This window comes from Loxodonta africana, chromosome 13, assembly GCF_030014295.1.
Source record: "Loxodonta africana isolate mLoxAfr1 chromosome 13, mLoxAfr1.hap2, whole genome shotgun sequence".
Taxonomy (NCBI): domain Eukaryota; kingdom Metazoa; phylum Chordata; class Mammalia; order Proboscidea; family Elephantidae; genus Loxodonta; species Loxodonta africana.
Genome location: NC_087354.1, coordinates 56,913,056 through 56,936,881, shown reverse-complemented (window position 1 = coordinate 56,936,881; position 23,826 = coordinate 56,913,056). Strand labels below are relative to the sequence as shown.

Genomic DNA, 23,826 nt, shown 5'->3' with positions numbered 1-23,826 from the left:
CTTTTTTCCTAACATCCTTTTCCTGTTATGCAGATGCAGTGTTATGTTTGATTTCTGAGCATATTAAGAAGATTACGTTTTTTCCCTTCTTTTGTTGAATTATCTCCCTTTTCTGTAGCCATTTTATTTAGGATAAGTTTTTTATTAAATATAATGAAAAAAAGGATTTATTCGTAAAAGACTCTTATTGTGGTATATATATATGTAAGAAAACATTTGCTGTTTCAGCGTTCTGCGCATGTATAATTTACTGACATGAATGGTATTCATCGTGTTGTACAACCGTCACCATTGCCCATTTCCAGCTTCTTCCATCACCCTTAGCTGTGTCTCCTCAGTGCCTCCTAAGCAGCGAGTCACCTTTTCCTCCTCCCTCCTGCCTGCCCCTGGTAACCACTAATAAACTCTGATGTCTGTACATTTGCCTATTCTAGATATTTCCTATCAATGAGATCATAGACTCTGTCCTTTTGTCATTGAGTTATTTCACTCAGCATGATTCAAGGTTCAACTATGCTGTAGCATGTATCGAGACTTCATTCCTTTTTATGGCTGAGTAATATTCCAGTGTACATATGTACCACATTTTGTTTATCCATTCTTTTGTTGATGGACATTTAGGTTGTTTCCATTTTTTGTTTCTAGCCATATTTTAAATGTTTATGTTGTTATCTTCCATGTTACAAGTTTACCTCAACTGCCAGTGTCTCTTGGTTATCTATAAATACTTAAAGGTCAGTTAATATAAAAACTAAATATGAAGTCTGTTTAAATGGTTGCTTCTTACTGCCAGGCAGATATGGGCAGATGGGGCTTAAAAGTATTGGAATGTAAAATCTTTCTTGTGGGCTGCCATACCAGCAACTCTAGTTCTCAACTAGTTTGATCTGTTTCTTTGCAGAACTCCTGGCCTTTGTTTTTAGCCTGGAGTTAAAAGTCGAGATACCGTGTATTCTGATACGGGGTAGAGGGATGGAAGGTTTGGCTGTGTCACATACAGACTTATAACTAATCTCTTCCTTTCTTGTTTCCACATTTCATTCTTGGCCTCCTTGGTATTGGCCTGAGTCTCTAACCTCTCTTGCATTCTGCAGAGTGTATCAGCTCCTTCCTGGGTGTAGGCCCCTTGACAGTGTCTTAGGCCATTTCTTTTTTCACCCTGCAGTATTCACTAGTTCTGTATTTGATGTCTGCCTTCCAGATATTTGTTGGGATATCTCACTTGCCGATGGCCCTGTGCTCATTTTCTTTGTTGTTTTGAATTTGCACCTTTTTGATTCCTTTATCATTTGTTGTCCTCACTGAAGAGAGAGATGATAAACACCTTGGTCAGTCTACTGTCTTCTAATGGAAAGGAAAATTCAGTTGAATGATTATTTTTAGAATATTTGCTGCATGAAGATCCTCTTAGAGGCATATGTTTGAGAAAAATTGCCAGAACTTTAGATGTTTTGAAAAATGACCTTAATACTGAGATGTTTAAATAACTTTGCTTCAATAGGTGGCACTCTTTCCTAGTTTAACCAAATCCTAAATGTGTTCAGAGGGTTCATAGTAGAAAGATTTTATTTTTCTGTATAATTCAGCTTAGCATGGATTTAGAATTTGGTCACCATCAAATTTGATAAATTAATGTTTTTAGAATTTAAAAATATTTGAGCATATTAAAAATGGAGATATTAAACTAGAATTTCTAAATCATCTTCCCAGATAGCAGCATAGTAGTGACTTAGTCTCAGTCAAAAGTTAAAAAAGAATGAAAAGCTTACCAGAAGCACTGAGTACTAAAGGAATTCAGGTTCAAGCTGATAATATTTAAAAATTCCTTCTAAGTACATGGGCAGTTTCATTTCACTGTCTTCTTTCGTCTTCTTTTTCCTTTACTTTTGAATTGCACCCAAGTATATCAGTCTTTCTAAAGTACTTTCTAACCTTTAAAGTGAACGAAACATAATTTGCAATCCTGTAACACAAAATCATAGTCAAGGTAGACTTTAAGCAATTGAGTAAGCACTAACGCGACTTGGGGAGACATTTAATGTTTCTGGAAAATTTTATAGGATCTATAATAACAAGGAAATGCAGAGAAACAGCTTTACTTCTTGTTCTGAATTTGCAAATAATTTGCTGGTATGTAAATCACACTTGAAATTGTAATATTCACAAGGACCACATACATTTTACTAGGTCTGAGAAAAAACAGGAAATGTTAGCACTCTAAAGGCTTTTGGAGGTTATCCAGCCTCACTTTTTCAATAATCAGAAACGTGTGACATTTTTTTATTGCTAACTCTTTAGAAATTATAGTTTTAGAAACAGTATTACAAAAGCATTCCAAAGGAAAAAAAAAATTAAAGCAACTTACTTTGTCTAAAAAGCTCAGTAGTAAACTGATGGCCAACTTTGATAAAATGTGTAAGAATGCTGCCATTTAACAAACTGCTTGTGAGAACGATCGCCAGTCATCACACACCGGTTGTGACTCTAGGTTTACATCACCAGTGGTGGATGGTGACTTTTTCTTTCATTTTTCTGTGGTTTTGTTTTCTTACAATATACTTTCACAGAACCAGCTGACCCCACACATGCCCAGAACTTGGTGAGATAGCTCAGAATATTTCAGGATAGCTTGGGGTTTCAAATGCTTATCTCCAAACTTCCAGGCATCCTGTGTCTCCTTTCTAGGCATAATTTGTTTACCTTAGTTTTTCAGAAACTGAGTCACAGAGGTAGTATTATTACTTTATAATTCAAATACCTCTTGAAGTTTGCACTCCGAAGACAATCAGAGAAGCTTATAGAATGATAAATACTCATCAAAATTTTCTTCTCTTTTGAGCTTATCTTTCTACCAAATGGCCCATCAATTTTTCAAAGTCTATGATACCATTAAGTTCAAAACAGCTTAGTAGTGAGAAGTAAGTGCTATGTCTAATCAGTCAGACTCTGTATAAATATGTGTATATATATATATATATATATATATATATATAGCCATGCGTCGCTTAACGTCTAGTGAAATAGGATGTCGTGTGATTTGGACGTTGCCAAACACAGTATATTTAGCAAAGCTATATGGGATACTGCAGCGTACCTGTGTTGACTAAATGGCCCAGATCCTGTACACATACAGTACTGTATTTCAGCTAATGCATCTGGTGAGGTAATATAGGTTGTTATGTACTGTATCACTGTATGCCTGGGAGCACCAGACACCTCCTCCTGCTCAGACGCCTGGGTCCCTGTTCCAGATCCCTCCTGCCCACCCAACCTCAGATGACCATCTGTCCAAGGCCTCGGGTCCCTGCTGGAGTGCTCGCAACCCACCACACCTGCCGGATCACCCAACTGACAGCTCTCAGCATCTGGTCACGTGGACCCCCCCCCCCGCCATGCTCTCCCAGAACCTGGGTTCTGGCTCCAACCTCCAATCCTGGCCTGGTGCTGGGAGCCTCCTGCCACCCAGCACCCCAGCATCCTGCATGCCCTTTCTGATGCCTAGTGCCCACAGCAGGGCCTGCTGCTCACTGCTTGGAACTGCCAGGAAGCTCCACTCGGGGTCAGGCAGCACGGGTGTGCATGGACCTGGAGAAGTCCCCACAACCGAGGGAGAAAGCAGCTTGAGTCACCCCAGCACAGGTACCAGCTCGGCCAAGAGACACACGTATTGCCTGCGGGAAGCTGCTTTGTTTGCTACCTCAGGCTACGTCCACCAAGGTCCATTCCCTGATTGGGATTTCTGAGCTCTATTATATGCCTTATAGTTATATGCGGTGGGACATTGCCCTAACAGACACGTGGCCCAAGACTGTATATATATATATATATATATGTATATATATATATATATATATATATATATATATATATATATATGTGTTTTGTTTGGAATACCTGTTGAATAATTCTGATCTTTCTGCAGAGGAGTGAAATTTATTTACGGAGAGATCAAGTGGTTCTGGTGGTGCAGTGGTTAAGCACTCAGCTGCTAACCTGAGAGGCCAGCAGTTCCAACCCACTGCTGTTTGGCCTGCTTCCATAAAGATTATGGCCATGGAAACCCGATGGGGCAGTTCTTCTCTGTCCTACAGGTCACTGTGAGGTGGAGTGAACGCAACAGCAGTGGGCTTGGTTTGGTTTAGGGGGTACTGGGCAGTGTCTGGAGCTCTGCATCCTATTTTCTCTGTCTCCATAGTTTTCTCCACTGAGCATCTCTGTATTTTTGTTAGCTTTCACCCTTTCTTTTTTTACTGGCTCTTTCCCTTCAGCATACCAAGAGGACTCAAATCTCACCCTTCTGTAACTCCATGTCCTGCTAGATGTGTGTCCGTCTTCCTTCATTTACTACCAAATTCATGAAAAGGTACTTGTCCCTGTCTGACTTCATTGCTCAGTCCTTTCTAAACCAGGGTTTCTCAGCCAGCCTGCTATAGACTTTTTGGGCGAGACAGTTCCTTGTTGTGGGCGCCGTTCTGTGCACTGTAGGGTGTTTAGTAGGACAATTCATTGTTGTGGGGGCTGTTCTGTGCACTGTAGGGTGTTCAGGAGGACAATTCCTTGTTGTGGGGGCCGTTTTGTGCACTGTACGGTGTTCAGTAGGACAAGTCCTTGTTGTGGGGGCCGTTCTGTGCACTGTAGGGTGTTCAGTAGGCCAATTCATTGTTGTGGGGGCTGTTCTGTGCACTGTAGGGTGTTTAGTAGGACAATTCCTTGTTCTGGGGGCTGTTCTGTGCACTGTAGGGTGTTTGGTAGGACAATTCCTTGTTGTAGAGGCTGTTCTGTGCACTGTAGGATGTACAGTAGGACAATTCCAGACATTGCCACATACCCCTGGTGACCAAAATCACCCCCAGTTGAGAACCAGTCTTCCAAACCATGTGAGACAGCTACTGAAATTGCTCTTGTTTAGATCCCCAGAGACCTCCTTATTGCTAAACGAATGGGCATTTCATACCCTTGATCACTGTTGAAACTCTTCTGTCCCCGGGCTTGTTATCTGTACCTTTGGCCTTTCTCTTTTTGCTCTGGCCATCTGTCTCCTTCTGTGACTTCTTTTCATTCTTCAACTTTAAACATGTTAAACATCCTCAGATCTCTGTCTCCTGTCACTTATACTCTGGGTGACTTCACCAAAATTATTGCTTTAGCTACCGGTCCATATTCCATTTTCATTCCAGACCTCTCTCCTGAGCTCCAGCCTCCAGAAATCTTGACTTTGGGTAAATATTAGACACCTCAAAGTCAACTTGTCCAGAAAATAAGTACTCATTTCCTTTCTCTTCTTTTCTTTGCTCACCCCTTCCCCAACCAAAAGTCCCGAACCCAAAAAGTTGGGTTTTGCAGCCCATGTCTTTCTTGAATGGCACAATAACCCAACCAATTACCTAAAGCCACCAACCTGAAAGTCCCTGAGATTTTCCTTCTCCCTCATTCCCTGTGTCCACTTAGACATTTGATTTTCATATCTCTTGTATCTGTCTTTTTCTTCTCAACCTCATTTCCACCACCCTCATCACCTGCCATTTCAAATGGTCTCTCTCCCTCTACTATTGCCCTTCTCCAAACCTCACTCTACCCTGCTTATGGAACAGTGTCTCTAATAGTCAAATTTGATTGTTATTCCCCTGATTGAGTTTCTTTGATGGTTTCCCATAACGTTAAGCATATAAAATAGTTGAAATTCTTTATCCTAGCAAAAATGAGGAAACCTGGTAGTGTAGTGGTTAAGTCTATGGCTGCTAACCAAAACTTGGCAGTTCAAATCTACTAGGTGCTCCCTGGAAACTATGGGGCAGTTCTACTGTGCCCTATAGGGTCTCTATGAGTTGGAATCGACTGAATGGCAAGGGGTTGGGTCAGGTCAGCAAAAAAAAAAAAAAAACCAGTGCCATCGAGTTGATTCCAACTCATAGTGACCCTATAACCTTCCTTAATTCTTTCCTAGGAGTCCCTGGGTGGCACAAATTGTTAAGTGCTAGACTACTAACTGAAAGATTACTGGTTGTTCATAACCACTCAGGGGTGCCTTGGAAGCAAGGCCTGGCAATCTTCTGAAAGGTCATAGCCTTGAAAACACTATGGAGTGTACGGTTCTACTCTGTACACATGGGGTAGCCATGAGTCAATAGACACAATGACAAAATCCTTTACTGTCTGCTTATCTTCCCTCATCTTGTTAGTTCCCAAGCATGCCACATTCATTAGATCCTTAGGGAATTTGTTTCATGCTGTTTATTGGTTGCTGTAGGTCGGAATCACCTCGATGGCAGTGGGTTTGATTTGGTTTGGTTTCAAGCACAGGATTTGATAGCTTAGCATGTGCTATCTTTCTGCCTGAAATGACTTTTTCATTTACTTGATTTAACTGTCTTCTCTCATGTTGCCCAATTTAGTTGAAGCATCACCTCCTCTACCTTTGATTCAAGTGTTTCATCTTTGTGTTCTTCAAGCATTATAATACCGTACCAGCTCTCCCACATGATAGTATAAATAATGTATTTACTTTCTGGGTCCCCTCGAAACATTGCAGGTGGGGCAATGACCATGTACTTAACACTCCAAGTGCCTTGAGCAGTGTCTAGCTTACAGCCAGTGCTTGATAAATGTTTGTTAAACAAATGAATGAGGTGCTAGAAACCCGGACTGGTACAGATTATGCAAAGGAATGGGTTGATTTGAAAGATATTTAGGAGAACTTATGAGTCGAAATCGACTTCATGGCGATGGTTTTGATATTTTGGTTTGGTTTATTGATTGGTTAGAGGTAGGGAGTGAGGAAGACGGAGTAGTAAAAGATAACCTCTAGTCTTCTGGTTTTGATAACTTGGTGCTATTGACTGAGACAGGAAAAACTGAAATGGATGGGGTGTGACTATAATATCCCTACATTTATTTATTTATTGTCGACATGACGTGTTAGAGATGCCTGCAGGACATTATATTGGAAATGACATATCCAGGGTCTAGATCATCATGTCCAAAAGAGATATAAAGTGAGCTACAAATGTAATTTTAAGATTTTCTAGGAGCCACATTAAAAAGGTAAAAAGAAACAGGTGAAATTAATTTGAATAATAGTCAACCCAGGGTTTCTCAATCTCCGTTCTATTAACATTTTTGGCTGGATAATTAATTCTTTGTTGTGGGGGGTTATCAACCAAGCATGCTTAGCAACATCCTTGGCATCTGCCCACTAGATGCCACGCCGCCACCCTCTCCCTCAGTTGTGACAATCAAAAATATCTCCAGACATTGCCAAAGGCCCCCTGGAGAGGGGCAAAATTTAATATATCCAAAATATTTAGTTTATGTCCAAAATATTATTTCAACACGTAGTCAATGGTAAAAATAGAAATATTTTACAATCTCTTTTCATATTGAATCTTTGAAACTGGATGTGTATTTTACACTTATAGCACTTCTCGATTTCTGCTAGCCACAGTTGAAGTGCTTAACAGGCACATGTGGCTAGGGTCTACCTTATTGGAGAGCACAGGTCAAGAGCTCTAGAGGAAATGTTAGGGCTAGAAATATGGGTTTGAGAAGTCATGAGGCAGCAGTTAAAACCGTGGAGTAGATAAGATATCCCAGGCAGACTATATTTGGAATGAGACAAGAGGAGGATTGAGGAAGAATCTAGAGTACTGCCCTTGTAGTTCCTCCACACAGTCTGCTACCCTTTCTTGTTTATTATTATTTTAAATATTACTTTCTCTGAACAGTGTGGAAAACATGAGTGAACAAAAGAGATGATAAGAAAGATGAGTTGATGGCAAAGGGAAGGAACATTTAATTGGTAAGTGATGTTAGGAGTAGGAGTCCCTGGCTGGTACAAACAGCACTTATCTATAGGCCAAATGTTTCGCTGTTTGAACCCACCCAGAGGCACCTTACGAGACAGGCCTGGAGATCTGCTTCCTAAAGGTCACAGCCTTGAAAATCTTATGGAGCAGTTCTACTCTGTACACATAGGGCCACCATGAGACAGAGTCACTCAAGGGCAACTAACAACGTTAGGAGCGTTATGTAAACTGTCTCATTTTATCTCACAAGAAACATTTGAGGTACGTAACATTATCTCAATTTAGAAAATGAGATTTATAAAGGTTTAACAAATCAATCATTAATATCATATGCAAGTAAAATTATGCTGAAGATAATTAAAAAATGATTGCAGCAGTACAACAACAGGGAACTGCCAGAAGTTCAAACTGGATTCAGAAGAGGACTTGGAACAAGGGGTATCATTGCTGATGTCAGATGGATCTCGGCTGAAAGCAGAGAATACCAGGAAGATGTTTTATTGACTATGCAAAGGCATTAGACTGTATGGATCATAACAAATTATGTATGACATTAGGAAGAACGGGAACTCTAGAACACTTAATTGTGCTCATGAGGAACCTGTGAACAGAACAAGGGGACACTGAGTGGTTTAAAGTCAGGAAAGGTGTGCATCAGGATTGTTTCCTTTCACCATACCTATTCAATCTGTATGCTGAGCAAATAATCCCAGAAGCTGGACTATACAAAGAAGAATGGGGCATCAGGATTGGAGGAAGACTCATTAATAACCTGCGTTATGCAGATGACACAACCTTGCTTGCTGAAAGTGAAGAGGACTTGAAGCACTTAACTGATGAAGATCAAAGACCACAGCTTCCAGTGTGGGTTACACTTCAACATAAAGAAAACGAAGATCCTCACAACTGGGCCGATAAGCAACATCATGATAAATGGAGAAAAGATTGAAGTTGTCAAGGTCTTCATTTTACTTGGATCCACTATGAACACCCATAGAAGCAGCAGTCAAGAAATCAAAAGATGCATTGCATTGGGCAAATCTACTGCAAAGGACCTCTTTAAAGTGTTGAAAAGCAAAGATGTCACCTTGAAGACTAAGGTACACCTGACCCAAGCCATGGTGGTTTCAGTTGCCTCATATGCATGTAAAAGCTGGACAATGAATAAAGAAGACCAAAGAAGAATTGACATCTTTGAATTACGGTGTTGACAAAGAGTATTGACTATATCGTGGACTGCTAAATGAACGAACAAATCCATTTCCGAAGAAGTACAACCAGAATGCTCCTTAGAAGCAACAATGTGGAGACTACCTCTCACATACTTTGTACATGTTATAAGGAGGAATCAGTCCCTGGAGAAGGACATCATATTTGGTAAACGAGAGGGTCAGCGAAAAAGAGGAAGACCGTCAACGAAATGGAGTGACACAGTGGCTTCAACAGTGAGCTCCAGTGTAAACTATTGTGAGAATGGTGCAGGACGGGGCAGTGTTTAGTTCTGCTGTATATGGGGTCGCTATGAGTTGGAAACGAGTCCATTGCACCTAACATGCGATTGTACAGCCAGAGTTCCCAGGATGTTAATTACCACATATTTTCTGGTTCCGGAAGCAAATTCACCCTCACAGTGGGGTGCAGTGATTTTTGTCATTAGTGCTTATGATTTGGGTACCGTTTGTTATGCAAGACATCAAACCGTGATGCTTTTAAGGGTATGTAAGTACACACACACAAAAAAATTTCTGCGGCTAGTTGTAATTTTTAGTTAGGAAAAATTAAGCAAGATGTATTCAATATTTGACATGAGTAACGAACGGATATAATGAGCTTTGTGACACCATTCGGCTTCTCGGGCAGCACGAAAAAGTGAGTGCGAAGGGGGAGGGGCGAGCGAGGGGGCGGGGCAGGGAGGAGGCAGAATCTGAGCAAGCGCTGAGGGAGGCGTGGAGGTTCCTGCGCGCTCTCGCTTTCCGGACTGTCGTAAAGCCCCCCAAGTGTCGCGCGCGCTCGGTAGGGGAAGGCTAGGTTAGGCGGCGGCGGCGGCCGGGGAGCAGTAGCAGCGGCGGCTCGGTGGCGCGGTGTTCGGTGCGGGCAGGCTGAAAACGCCCGCAGCCCCGGAGGAGTTCCCGTGGGACCAAGTTAGGCATTCCGAACCCACGCCGGGTTGACCGGGCCGAGTCCGGGCGCCGCCGCTCCTACAGTTGTGGCGGTGACAGACGCTGCTCTTGGCAGTAGGGGCCTGTGAGGCCGACGTCCGAGGCGCCGGTCGCCGACTCTCGGCGCATCCCCTCCCCCTTCCACCGCCCGTCTTCCTTCCCGGGTCAGTGGTCCCGGATCCCGGGAAGACGGGGGCTGATGACTGAGGTGAGGGCCGGGGGGAGGGGAGGGGAGGGTCGGGTCGGCGGGCGCGCGTGCGCGGTCGGGGGAGGGGCGGGCCGGGCCGGGCGGGGAGAAAGAGGAAGGGCTGCGGCGGGGAGGCCGGGGTCGGCGGCCGGTGGGTGGCGGGCTGCGGCGGCGGCGGCGCCTCAGGCCGGGGTCTCCGCGGGCGGCCTGCTCGTGTGCGGGCGCAGCCGGTGTCGCGGACACACCCACGGCTCGGGCTCCGGCTGGGCGAGGGGATTTCTGGGCCGTTTTCGGCTCTGGCAGAGTCTTCGGTTGGGGGCCGAGGCGGGGGCGTGCGTTTTGACAATGGACTGATGGAGGTAACCCGGGCCGGGGGCGTCGGGGGGCGTGAAGTCCACCCTGACGCTTAGGGAGTTGCCCTCTGTGGGATCAAGGAAACCAAGTCCTCCGAGCTCCAGGAATACCGCCGCGTCAGATTAGTGTGGAGTAGGCTTGTTAGTCATTAAAAACGAAGCTCGGTTATTTTTATTTTTGCCCTTTGATAGTTAGCAAGAGTCAGTGACAATCTTGTGAGGGAAATATCTGTTCTGCACTGCAGAGTAAGAGGTTTGTCCCGATAGTTCTTAAATAGGTTATAGTAGACCTCTATAGATTTTTTTAGCCAAGTGTAAGTTTTAACGTAAAAAAAAAAACACCAGGAAGTATAAGATTTTCATTTAATTTGTTGTTTGTAGTGTGGACTGACCCCGTTGTATTGTTGTAAGCTTTCCTGTTTCTTGATTTATGTGCAGTATGAATTTAGAACTCCTGAGTGGTCAGATGCCAGCTGACATGGGCTTCATTTTATAGGCGTTGTTAGAGCTTTTGAACCTGACTTAATTCAAACTTTATTTCATTTGGTACTTTATCTTAATTTTCTTGTTTTAGGGCCAGTTCAACCATAAAGAACAGATTGGGGATAGATAAGCTAAGTTTCCTTTTCCTTTCTCATTTCTGTTTTTGTGTCATTGCTTGGAAATGGTAGAAGGTGATTTTGATGTTACATAGAAGTTCTGTAATACAGGTTTTATCTAGCTTTATTGGGACGAAAAGGTAAATTTCTGTGGTTTGTTACTATACTTTTTTAGCAAAAATTTTCATGTCAGTGTAAAGCATACTTTTAGTACTAAACAGTACTCTTTGGTTACGTTTTTGAGACGAACCAAATGAGAAAGAAGGCCTTTTCCTCTGAAAATAACCTTGAATTAGAATTTTTTTTTTAAGCCTTCAATTCTTATTTTTCTCACTGTCTTGCCCTTTAACCTTGTACAAATGACTTTATCGTCTTTCTCCCACTCGCTTTACCACCTGAGATTTCCTGCAATATTCTAAGAACTGGTGAAGTGGTTTATGAATTAGTCTCAACAATATTGTAGGAAAAGTAAGAAGAGTAGTCTGTTCTTGTTCTTTGGGGACACAGTATCTTTCGTATTTGGATCCTTTTTCTTACGTCACTTTTTTTTCCTTTTGTTTGGTGTCCGTTGGCCATTTCTTCTTTCATTAGAAATCGTTCTGGTTCTTGAAGACAAGTATAGTGAAAATAATTTCATATTGGCGGAAAATGCATGGAGGTCACAACTTGAAGTTTCTAGACTTGATGAATTTCACTTCAGTAATGTATTCTTCAGTTCTACGAATAATTGAGAAATAGCTATGTGATGTTTAAAATAAGAGAACAGCAATTTACAAGTCTCAAGCAAAGGAATTATCAGTTTAGCAGATACTCCTTGTGTTATTTTATCTTTAAATTTTCAACTTATTGAATCAAATCAGTTATATTTTAGATGTTTTATTATTTTGTCAGAAAGGCTTTTCCGTATCATGCTTTCCTTAAGGCATAATTTTATTGTCTCTGTTTTGACAGCTGCCCCCGCACCCCATGGGTTAGGGCTTCAATAAAAAAAAAAAAGTCCTAAGAAATGATAGTAATTAAAGTATGTTATAACTTGATATTAACATTCTGAGGGTGGCATTATCTTATGAAAGAGTATGGGCTAGAGACTGTTTTTTTTTCTGTTTTGACAGCCAACCTCCCCCCCCGCCCCACCATGGGCTAGGGCTTCAATAAAAAAAAAAAGTCCTAAGGAAAGATTAAAGAAATGATAGTAATTAAAATATGTTATAACTTGGTATTAACATTCTGAGGGTGGTATTATCTTATGAAAGAGTATGGGCTGGAGACAGAAAATCAGAATTTTAGATCTAGCTTTGCTTGCTATTCATTAGATCTTTGACTTTACTGTTAACCCTTCCTGGGCTTCAGATCTCTTGCAACTGTTAAATGAGAGGTTTGGAATAGGAATCTCTGGTTTTCTCTAGGTCCCACATTTAATGATTTGTATTTTTAGTTACGTGTCTTTGGTATTCATTTCTTTGTATCCATCATGATCAGATCCCCCAAAGCAATGTTACACTGGGAGTATAATTTTCTTCATGGCTCAGGGCGCTGAAAATGAAACTTTTTGTTATTCCTGGTGAGGTTTTTTAATATCAGCCTGAACAGTTTGTTTTTCTTGCAGAAGTCGTTGATCATTTTTGTTGGAAGTCTAGAATTGCATTGAATATCTTATACCTCTGTTTTTTCTTTCCTGCATCCCACAGATTCCTGGTAACAGCTGGCCCAGGTTTCCACTGGTACTTGATTTGTACCATTGTGTGAGGAGTGAGCTACAAATGTTTAAAAACAAATACTAAGCTGAACCTAAATTTTAAAAAGAGGTACTGCATTGTTTTTCTCAGTCATTCAATAAGTATTGAATGTCTCATATTCTAGGCGCTGTTCTCAGACTTTGGGATTCAACAGCGAAGAAGACACACTGCCTTCATGGAGCGTACATTCTATTGGGGGAAGACAAACAGAATAGTCTTAGGTAGTAATAAGTCCCAGGAAGAAAATAAAACAGGACAATGTAACAGGGAAATTATGGGGATTGAGTGGTTAGAGAGGCCTCTTTTTTCAGTAGGTAATATTTGATTTGAGATCTCAGGGACTAGAAAGAACCAGCCAGAGATGTTCTGGAAGAAGAGTGCTGCAGACAGAGGGAACAGCAGGTCTTTGTATTGAATTTGACTCTATAGGATCCACAAGTATAAATTACTCAGTTTGTTGGTTATCTTTTTTCATAATTGCTGATCAAACCAAAACCAAACCCAGTGCCGTCGAGTCGATTCCGACTCATAGCGACCCTATAGGACAGAGTAGAACTGCCCCATAGAGTTTCCAAGGAGCGCCTGGCGGATTCGAACTGCCTACCCATTGGTTAACAGCCGTAGCACTTAACCACTATGCCATCAGGGTTTCCATAATTGCTGATACTAAAAAAAAAAACCAAACCCATTGCCGTCAAGTCAATTCCAACTCATAGCAACCCTATAGGACAGAGTAGAGCTGCCCCATAGGGTTTCCAGGGACTGCAGACCCTTTCTGGTTAGCAGCGGTAGCTCTTAACCACTATGCCACCAGGGTTTCCAGTTACTGATAGACAATGTGAAAAGATTAAAACTATTTTACCTGTAGCAACCAAATGTAATGTCAGTCTTGTTTAAATCCTGACTCAATGAAACCAACTGTAGAAAGCCATTTTTTAAACAGTTGAGAGAAATCTGTGGATAGGCTTTAGATGATCTCGAGGTGTTACTGTTGATTTTGTGACAGATAATAATGGCGTTACGTTTATGTAAGAAGATGGCAATGTATTTTAGAGATGGAAACTGAGAAATGACAAGATAAATGTGGTATTTTTTAATTTAGGGCAGATAAAACAAGGTGGGAGAGTTGAGATTGTCGAAGCAAGTGTGGTAACAGTCTTGGTAATTGTTGGGGTGATGGGTACGTGGCTGTTAATAGTATTCTTTGCTTTTTTAAGGTTTGGAAATATTCATAACGTTTAAAAATTTATTTAAAATAATTTATAGGAGTACCATTTTTTAGGTGTCTCTCCTCTTTCTCCCAATTTTGTTAAAATACAGTGTTTTGTTCCTCTTGCTGAATGTTTAGCATCTGCTATTTTTCAGGCACTCTGCCAGGGCTTGAGTTATAGCAAAGAGCAGAATCTTACAGTGTATTTATGATTCAGTTTGCTGAGGAAAGAGAGAGTCCCTTAGTGTGGACCATAAAAAAAAAAAAAAAAAAATTAACACGAAAATCATATGTGTTAACCTTTTCGTGTTACATTTTCTAGCCTGAGAAGAAACAGAAGCAGCAACTTAGTTCAGTGTTTAGGTGGCTGAATACTTAAAAAACATTTTTCCCCTTCTAGGGAATTGAAAATTTAAGAAACTGCCTGGGACTGTGTGCCAGCTGAATCACCGTTGTAGTCATTTTCCTTATTCATATGTGCTGTAGGGTGTCAGAATAAATCACTTATTTCCACGACATTTGACATCCGTATTTGCTTTCATTCAAACTTATTTTGAAATAATTTCAAACTTATAAAAAAGTTTAAAATATAATACAGATAACTCTTGAATACTCTATTCAGATTCACCAGTTTTTAACATTTTGTCACATTTGCTTCCTCATTTTCTCTTTCTGAATCATTTGAGAGTAAATTACATGCATTGTGCCATTTGCTTCCAAGTATTCGCTGAGTGTTGTATTCTTTTACGTTACCACAGTAAACCAAAAAACCAGACCCACTGCTGTCAATTCTGACTCAAGGCTACCCCATGTGTTACGGAGTAAAACTGCTCCATACGGTTTTCTTATTTTTTTTTTTATGGAAGCAGATCACCAGGCCTTTTTTACACTCTGCTCTTGGGTGGGTTTGAACTGCCAAACTTTAGTAGCCGATCGCAAACTGCTTGCACCACCCTTTATTAACATGGTAGAGTTACCAAATTGAGGAAATTTAACATTAATACTATGCCTTTACCTAATTTGTAGGCCATATTCCATTTTTGTCAGTTTATCCCAATAATAGTATTTGTCCCTTTATAGGATTTTCCACACCTTCAGTCCAGGATCACAGATTGCATTTAATTGTCACATCTTTCTAGTTTCCTGTGGTCTGGAACAGTGCCTTAGTCTTTCCTTGTTGTTCATTGCGTTCAAATTTTTGAAGAATATAGGCCATGTGTCTTATAAAATATTCTTCAATTTAGATTTGTCTGATGTTTTCTCATAATTAGATTCAGATTATGTATCCCTAGCTAGGGATTTTGTATCCTTTCCAGGTTTTGGAGGCATGATGTTGGTCTGCCCTTCTTTGGTGATGTTCATTTTAATTATCTGGCCATGGTGTGGTCTGGTTTCCCCACTGTATAGGGGTTACCTTTCCCTGTGTAACTAATAAGCAGTCTGTGGGGATAACTTCAAGATAGTGCAGGTGTTCTTCTCCTCATCAGACTTTCCGGTTCCTCATCTAACTTTTCTCCTTTTGATTTAGCTGCCATCGGTGATTTTTGCCTGTACTGATCTTTATTCTGATGGTTGCAAAATGATTATTTTCTAACTCCTCCAACCCCTCCACCTTCTCAGTAGGAAGGGACATCCCTTTACCTGTCTATTAATGACATGGCCTCATGCACTTCCTGTTTTATTCAACGGGTTATACTCCGTTACTGCTTTTATTTATTTTGATACTCAAATTGTTCCCAGATTTGGCCAGTGGGAGCCTCTTTCCGCTGGCTTCTGTGTCTTTTTACATACCCCCATCGTTTTATTTATTTATTTATTTTTGAGTACTTCCTTTCTGGCACAGCAAGATGCTCCAAGGCTATCTGTATCTTCCTTGACTTAACCATGGAATCAGCTGTTTCTCCAAGGAGCCCTGGTTCTTTTTAGTTTAGAATCCGATTTACATTTGAGGTACCTAATTACGTATAGAAATAATCTCTATGTTCCATCGTCAGAACATCCTCTGACATACAAAATTTAAATTTGATTTTAATAGTAGGTTTATATTTCTATGAAGATTTTATTTGTATATGGAGTAATCACAAAAGATTGCAAAATTTATATTTACCATAAAGTAACAATTTTATTCTTTTGTGCATTTTTTTCAAATAGTGAGCTTATGTACTTTGATCTTAATTGTGATTGTACAAAGTAGAATAAGAAAAATATGGTTATTTTCCTTTTTCACTGGAGGATTTAACCTCTTAACTGTTAAAAAACACTACAGGTGTACGCATGTAACTACCTTAACGAAGCCAGCAGACATTCTGTTCTGAGGGCGATTGTTGCTTTTAAACCAGCTTTTTAAATGAAAACATTTTTTAAAATTTAATATATAACATTTCACATACATGTGGAAACTCAAAAGTTACCCCAGGCAGCCGTTGTTATAAACCAAAAACCCAGTACAGTTGAGTTGATTCTGACTCATAGCGACCCCATAGGATGGAGTAGAACATACCATAGAGTTTCCAAGGAGCGCCTGGCAGATTCGAACTGCCGACCCTTTGGTTAACAGCCGTAGCACTTAACCACTACGCCATTGTTATTTCATGGTGTAATTCACATCCGCTCTCTCACCTGTGTGTGGGTATTTGGCTTATTTATGTATTTTTCTGTTAAACCTAACCAATTATGAGTATTTGTCTAGGCCTGAGTATTTATATTTTGTGTTCAAAATATAAAAATGTTTTGAAATGATTTTTATTTTTGAATCAATATGTGTACATGATTTGAAACGTCAGTTTCAAGAGACTTGATGAAAAACAACAGCTCCTGTTGCCACCCTCCTTAACCCCAGTTCCACTTATTTTGTTTCTGATATTTACCTTCATATTTCTAAATGATATGCTTGTATATCTACTTATTTACCAACTTTTCATGTCTGTTTTTTAAAAATGTAATTTTATTTTTTAAAAAGCAATACATACAAAGGATGTCAGATTCACACAGCGCAAATGGTGTACAGGGAAAAAGTCAGTCTCTTTGCTACCTCTGTCCTCCCACTATCCAGTTCTTCTCGCTGGAAATACGTGCCTTTTTACCATTTTGTATGTATCTCCGGAGCAGCGGTTCTCTGTGGCCTAACGCATTCTGGAGGGGATCTCCAGGTGTTGCACACGGGCATGGTACTAAGGTTTTGTTTGGTACTTTAGCTGTGTTGGTGTTTGCACTGGTGGTGCGGTGACAGTGGTGGATAAAACTGCTGAGCTACAGCATAACTCAAGACAGTGGCAAAAAGTATCTAACAGTCATTACATTCTTCACACCACATGTTACACTTTCACTTCAGAATACCCTTTATGAAGCAGTAAACATTGTAAGTTTTGTTGATCTTGACCCTTAGTACATGTTTTGTTAATACTCCATGTGACCAAATAAGATAATTTCTGCCAAATACCAAAACATGATGCTTGTCTTGAGGAACTAGCAAACAAGCCTCTTTTTTCGTGGAACATTTTTAATTGAAAGAATAAACTATAGTTATTTAAACTTGGGTGTTTACAGATGTTCTCTCAAAAGTAAATGAAGTAAACCTATCACTTCAAGGAAAACAGCTGTAGAATTTACCAGTGATAAAATTCAAGCTTATGAACAAATTAGAATTTTGGAAAACATATCTGCCAATGTGAGCTAGACAGCTTTTCTAGACTTTTCTGATGAAACTGGTGATGATGTTAACAAATGTGATTTTTTAAAAAATTTATTGTTTTAGGGGAAAGTTTATTCAAATGTGATTTTTTGCTGTTGTATAACATGTCAGTGTTTTGAAGAGGTGCATAGCTCCGTGAACCACGATGTTACAGAGCCATGCGTGGGCAAAAGATCTGTTAAAAGTGCAGGGTAGACCAATAAATTTTTAATGAAGCGGTATGAAAAGTTTTATTATGGTTTCAAATTCAAAATTGCAACTATTATGAAACTAGTCAAGTTTTGGGGTAATGTCAAAGAGGAATAATATCTACACTTAAAAGGCCGTTAAAAATATTCTTTCTTTTTTCAATTACATATTTGTATGAAGCTGGATTTTCTTATAATTTAACCAATACAGTATATCACAGCAGATTGAATACAGAAGCAGATAGGAAAATCTAGCTTTTTTCTCTTAAGCCAGACATTATAGTGACCTGTACAACAGTGCCACTCTTCTCACTGAATTTTTTTTGTGGAAAATAAATTCGTATATGTTACTTATATTAACATGTGATAGAGCTATTGTTGTTATAAAATAATACATTTTAAAGCGTTTTATCAGTTTTACATTCTAGTATGTTAAATATTGATACATATAATCCACAAAATAAAAGCTATTTGGGGTCCTCAAATTTTAAGAGTGTAAAGAGGTTCTGAAGTCAAAAAGTTTGAGAAATGCTGCTTCAGAGGATTAGCTAGATTGAACCATTATTGACTGACTTTTTATGATAGATGAGTCCACGCTTCTCCCTTCATTCTGTTTCACTGTAATTATATCATAATTTTTAATTATTCAAATAACAATTCAGCAAATATTTTTTTCCATGCCAACTACCTGTTCTAAGCTTTTGGGAACCTAAAAAAAAAAACCCATTGCTGTCGAGTCAATTCTGACTCAGCGATCCCATAGGACAGAGAAGAACTGCCCCATGGTGTTCCAAGGAGCGCCTGGTGGATTCACACTGCGACCTCTTGGTTAGCATCTGTAGGTCTTAACCACTACGCCACCACAGTTTCCTTGGGCGCATAGTAGTGGCCAAAACAAAGACTACTCTAGCGGGAAAACAAATGAGTAAATTTTACAGATGGTGATTATGGAAATAATTGAGCTGGAAAAAGATAAATATGGGGGGGTTGTTAATTTTTTATTATAAGGTGGTCAGGAACGGTCTCATGGATAAGGAAATGTTTGCGCACAGACCTGAAGGAAGCGTTAGAAGGCTTGTGGGTATCTGGGGGATGACCATTCCAGGCAAACTGAATAGCAAGCACAAAGATTCTGCGGTAGCAGCATGCTTGGCCTGTTCAGGGAATAGGAGGACAAAGAGGTAGCAATGGCTCATGTCCTTCAGTGTTAGGAAATCCTTCGATATCATCTTGGAAAACATCTTAAGCCATTTTTTCTTCTGTCTTTTTTCTGATCTCCTGTCAGGTGATAAAAATTTTTTTTCTGTCTCTTACCTGCTATTCAAGAATATGTTCTAAAGAGAGAGAACAGACGTTGTAAGAGAAAAACTGGGAAGAATTACTAACATTTTAATGACTGAAGGTAAAAACATACTGAAAATGGGAAAAGGAACACCCCTACATAGTCATCCACCTGTAAGACGCTGTTTCAGCCTGCCACGTGGTCTTTAGTGTTTCTTCTGCCAAGAATGCTCTTCCTCCAGAACTGTGGGGCTGGGCTGCCTGGCGGCTGTTCCTTCTCTTAATTCAGGTCTTCAGTTAAACGTCAGCTTCTTAGAGAGGACCCCTTTCAAAGTCTGCTTTTACCATTTTGTTTCCTTCATAGCACTTACTTCTTCCTAAAATATCCTTGTTTGTGTACTTGTGCCTTGTTTGTATTTCATTTGCATGTAGTTTTCTTAAGAGCAAGGACTTTTTAATTTCTGTTCTTGGCTGATCCCAGTGCAAAGAACCATACCTAGCTTATAATAGGCTCTCAGTAAATATTTACAGATTGAAAACAATAAATGAGTAAATGACAGTTAATGTATCATCAGGAGCCCTGGGGGCGCGGTGGTTAAATGCTTGGCCGCTAACTGAAACGTAGGTGGTTTGAACCTACCAGCTGCTCCGCAGGAGGAAGGTGTGGCAGTCTGCTCCCGTAAAGATCACAGCCTTGGAAACTCTGTGGGGCAGTTCTGCTCTGTCCTATAGGGTCATTATGTGTTGTAATCAAATTGATGGCACACAACAACAAACAACAATGTATTAGTGATACTGTATCTTCAAATATTAATAAGCTACTGTAAAATTAATTTCTGTTTACTGTCCTTACTCATTGAAAATGTTTCAAGGTTTGTTCGTTTCAGCAAGATACTTACGATATAGCTTTACTTTGCTGCAGATACTGGGCATGCTAGCAGCATTTTATCACCTGTTTTCTATAATCCTCCAGGTAAATACTTGCTTTTATTCTGATAATGAGTTGGAGTTGTAGATTAGGTCTTCAGCCATTTGAATATTGGGTAACATTTCCAGAAACTGTGCTGATTTCGCATGCTTGGTGTCTTAGCTATCTATTGCTGCTATAACAGAAATACCACAACTGGGTGGTTTTAACAAACAAGTTTATTTTCTCACAGTTTTAGGAGCCTAGAAGTCCAAATTCAGGGTGCTGGCTCTAGGTTAAGGCTTTCTCTCTCTTTCAGGTTTGGAAGAAGGTCCTTGTCTCTTCTGAGCTTCTGCTCCTGGGCTGTCTCCATGTGGGTTGGCATGTGTCTTCCCCTGTCTCTACTTGCTAGCTTGCATTAATGGTAGTCCCCCTTATCCCCGGTTTCGCTTTCTGTGGTTTCAGTTACCCATGGTCAGCTGTGGTCCACAGTGCTTGAGTTCACGTAACCCTTATTTTAATAATGGCCTCAAAGTACAAGAGCAGTAATGCTGTCAATTTGGATGTGCCAAAGAGAAGCCATAAAGTGCTTCTATTTTGTTATTGTTGTTAATCTCTTACTGTGCTTAATTTATAAATTAAACTTTATCATGGGTATGTATGTATAAGAGAAAGCATAGTATATATAGGGTTTGGTACTCTCCATGTTTCAGACATCCACTGGGGGTCTTGGAATGTATCCCCTGCAGAGAAGGGGGGAATACAATAATCTTTTTAATTTTTAGAAATTTTATTGTGCTTTCAGTGGAAGTTTACAGTGCAAATTAGTTTCTCATTCAAAAATTTATACACATTGTTTTGTGACATTGATTGCAATCCCTGCAATGTATCAGCACTCTCCCCCTTTCCCTTTCCACACTGGGTTCTCTGTGTCCATTCCTCCAGTTTTCCTGACCTTTCCTGCCTTCTTGTCTTTGCTTTTGGGCAGGTGCTGCCGATTTGGTCTTGTATACTTGATTGAACTAAGAAGCATGTTGTTCATCTATGTTATTGTTTGTTTTATAGACATGTCTAATCTTTCGCTAAAAGCTGGATTTTGGGAGTGGCTTCAGTTCTGAGTTAGCAGGGTGTCCGGGAACCATAGTCTTCTGTCAGACAAATAAGTCTGGTCTTTTTTTTTTTTTTAATGAGTTTGAATTTTGTTCTACATTTTTCTCCCACCCTGTCTGAAACCCTCTACTGTGATTCCTGTCAGAGTGGCAGGTAGTAGTAGCTGAGCACCAGCTAGTTGTTTTGGGCTCAGGCTGGTGGAGGCTGTGGTACTTGTGGTCCATTAGCCCTTTGGACTAATACTTCCCTTGTGTCTTTGTATTTTTTTTATTCTCCTGTGCTCCTGATAGGATGAGACCAGTAAATGTATCTTAGATGGCAGCTTGCAAGCTTTTAAGACCCCAGATGCTACTCAGCAAAGTAGGATGTGTAACATTTTCTTTATTAACTGTATTATGCCAATTGACCTAGATGATGCCTGTGACCATGGCCCCCAGCCCTCAACCCTAGTAACTCAGTCTCTTAGGGTATTTGGATGTGTCTATGAAGCTTCTATGACGTTGCTTTGGTCAAGTTGTGCTGACTTCCTTCATATTATGTGCTGTCTTTCCCTTCACCAAAATTAACACTACCTATTGGTGGCCTAGTGGTTAAGTGCTACAGTTGCTAACCAAAAGGTCGGCAGTTTGAATCTGCCAGCTGCTCCTTAGAAACTCTACGGGGCAGTTCTACTCTGTCCTATAGGGTCGCTATGAGTCAGAATTGACTTGACAGCAGTGGGTTACTATCTAATTAGTGATTTCCCCACCCCAAACCTCTCCTCCTTGTAACCATCAAAGATTGTTTCTGTGTGTAAACCTCTTCTTGGGTTTTTATAATAGTGGTGATCTTCTGTGATTGACCTAGTTCACCTCAGCATAATGCCCTCCAGATTCATCCATGCTGTGAGATACTTTGTGGCTTCATTATTGTTGTTTGTCATTGCATAGTGTTCCATTGTGTGTATGTACCGTAATTTATCCATTCATCTGTTGATGGACACTTACCCTTTTACTATTGTGAATAATAGTGCAAATGAGCATGAGTGTGCATATGTCTATTTGCATGATGGCTCTTAATTCTCTAGGATACATTCCTAGGAATGGAATTGCTGGATTGAATGGTATTTCTAGCTTTTTGAGGAGGCACTAGATAGTTATCCACACTGATTGTACCATTTTGCATTCCAGCTAGCAGTGCATAAGAGTTGAAATCTTGCCACAACCTCTCAGACATTTGTTATTTTCCTTTTTTTTTTTTGGATTTGTGCCAGTGATGTTGGGGTGAGGTGGTATCTCATTGTAGTTTTAATGTGCATTTCTCTAATGGTTAGTGTTATGGATTGAATTGTGTCCCCCCCAAAATACCTGTCACCTTGGCTAGGTCATGATTCCCTGTATTGTATGATTGTCTACCGTTTTGTCATCTGATGTGATTTCCCTATGCGTTGTAAATCCTATCATTATGATGTAACGAGATGGATTAGTGGCAGTTGTATTGATGAGCTCTACAAGAGTAGATAGTGTCTTAAGCTAATCTCTTTTGAGATATAAAAAGAGAGAAGCAAGCAGGCAGACATGGGGACCTCATACTCCCAAGAAAGCGGCGCTGGGAGCAGAGCGCGTCCTTTGGACCTGAGGTTTTTGCCGGTGAAACTCCTAGTCCAGGGGAAGATTGATGAGAAGGCTGACAGAGAGAAACCCTTCCCTTGGAGCTGGTGCACTGAATTTCGATTCTAGCTTGCTGGACTGTGAAAGAACGAACTTCTCTTTATTAAAGTCATCCACTTGTGGTATTTCTGTTACAGCTTCCCTAGATGACTAAGACAGCTAGTGATTGTAAGGATGTCCTCATGTGTGAGCTGCCTGAATGTCTTTTTTGGTGAAGTATCTGTTCATATCTTTTGTCCATTTTTTAGTTGGATTGTCTTTTCGTTATTGAGGTATTGAAGTAGTCAGTAGATTTTTAGAGCTTAGACCCTTGTCACATATGTCATAGCCAAAATTTTTTTACCAGTCTGTAGGTTCTGTTTTTCCTCTTCGGTGAAGTCTTTTGATGACCATTTAAGTCTTTAATTTTTAGGAGCTGCCAGTTATCTAGCTTTGCTTCTGGTGTTTATGCATTGTTATTTATGGTTTGTTTTCTATTTATGCTATGTGTTAGGACCTCTAGCTATGTCCCTATTTTTTCTTCCATGATCTTTATTGTTTTAGGTTTTATATTTAGGTCTTTGATACCTTTCGAGTTAGTTTTTGTGTGTGGTGTGAGGTATTGGTCCTGTTACCTTTTTTTTTTTTTTAACAGATAGACATCCAGTTTTGCCAGCACCATTTGTTAAAAAAGTCTGTCTTTTCCCCATTTGATGGACTTTGGTCCTTTGTTAAAGATCATTGACGAAAGGTGGATAGATTTATATCTGTTCCACTGATCTATGTGTTCTTCGTTGTATCAGTACCGGGCTGTTTTGGCTACCTAGGTTGTATAGTAGGTTCTGAGATCAGGCAGTGTGAGACCTCCTGTACTTTGTTCTTTTTCTTCAGTAATGCTTAGCTTATCTGGAGCCTCTTTCTTTTCTGTATAAAGTCGGTGATAAGTTTTTTCATCTCATTGAAGAATGCTGTTGG

General features: G+C 40.1%; 1 protein-coding gene across 14 annotated transcripts in view; it reads left to right on the top strand.

Moving 5' to 3' along the window:
- Positions 1-23,826, top strand: part of RNF111 (ring finger protein 111) — a 130,117-nt gene that overhangs the window by 31,257 nt on the left and 75,034 nt on the right. For 2 of the 14 annotated variants that reach the window (XM_064267475.1, XM_064267473.1), the window contains exon 1: positions 9,809-10,169. The exons of 8 other annotated variants lie outside the window; for them this stretch is intronic. The gene's annotated coding sequence lies outside the window, so the exon portion shown is untranslated. 4 more of the 14 variants (XM_064267474.1, XM_023558294.2, XM_064267476.1 and 1 more) reach the window with 4 other exon arrangements.